The following is a 986-nucleotide window of genomic DNA, read 5'->3' on the forward strand; positions in this document are numbered from 1 at the left end:
CAGGCAGTGTTTCCTTGCTCTGTTCTGAGGACTGCTTCCTGGTCCAAGTATAGGTTTTACATAAACACAATTAAGTGTTCTGGGATTCCCATTTTTCTCAAGATTAGTCACTATTTGTTGCGATTCACACAGTCAAATGCCTTTGCATGGTCAATGAGACACAGACAACCATCTCGCTGATACTCATGGATTCCTATTTTTCTACACTTCCCTGCCACTTCTTGGTGTGTTTTACACTTCATTCTTGTAATGTGGATTATAATAAGATGATTGCCTTTCTAAAAGTGAAAAATGTTTAGTCCTTACTCACATTATAAGGAGCCCTGGTGGCATAGTGTATTGCATGTTGAGTTCTGATAGAAAGACCTGTAGTTTGAATCCACTAGCCACTTAGAAAGATGGACAATTTCACCTTCTTTTTATTCTCAAAAATTTTCAGCCTTTAGAATTAATAGACAGTTGGTGTAAGTCAGAATCTACTTCACAGCAGTGAGAAATCACCTTATAATCAATGTTCACTAAAAATGTCTTTAGTCAGTTAAAGTGTCTTCCTGTGCTTTATTTTGTAGGATGGCTGTCTAATGTTTTGCATATCCTAAGAATACCAACTTTATCCTTTCTAACTTGATTACTCTCTACCTGGTGCCATTTTATTTTCCTCATTTATATTCTTTCTGCTAAGAAAGAGATAAATGAAAGTATTAGATATTTATTGACAATAGAAGTAATTTCCATTTAGGTTTAATGGGTACCCAGCTGGTGAACAAAATTCCTTGTATAATCTAATTTCCACTTTAACCCATTTCTCATTGTAGAGCAGTTTAGGGAAGTGATAATGTTCAGCCAAGTGTAAATTTATGTTTAACATTATTTTATTGAAAATGTTCATTTATCAAATAAAATAAAAACTATTTAATTTTTAACTTAATAGTCATTATGGCCATATAACATAGTTTGACATTTCTCTTTTCCATTTAACATTTTAT

Source organism: Elephantulus edwardii, unplaced genomic scaffold (assembly GCF_000299155.1).
Source record: "Elephantulus edwardii isolate Elephantulus edwardi_28Jun2011 unplaced genomic scaffold, EleEdw1.0 scaffold00165, whole genome shotgun sequence".
Lineage (NCBI taxonomy): Eukaryota > Metazoa > Chordata > Mammalia > Macroscelidea > Macroscelididae > Elephantulus > Elephantulus edwardii.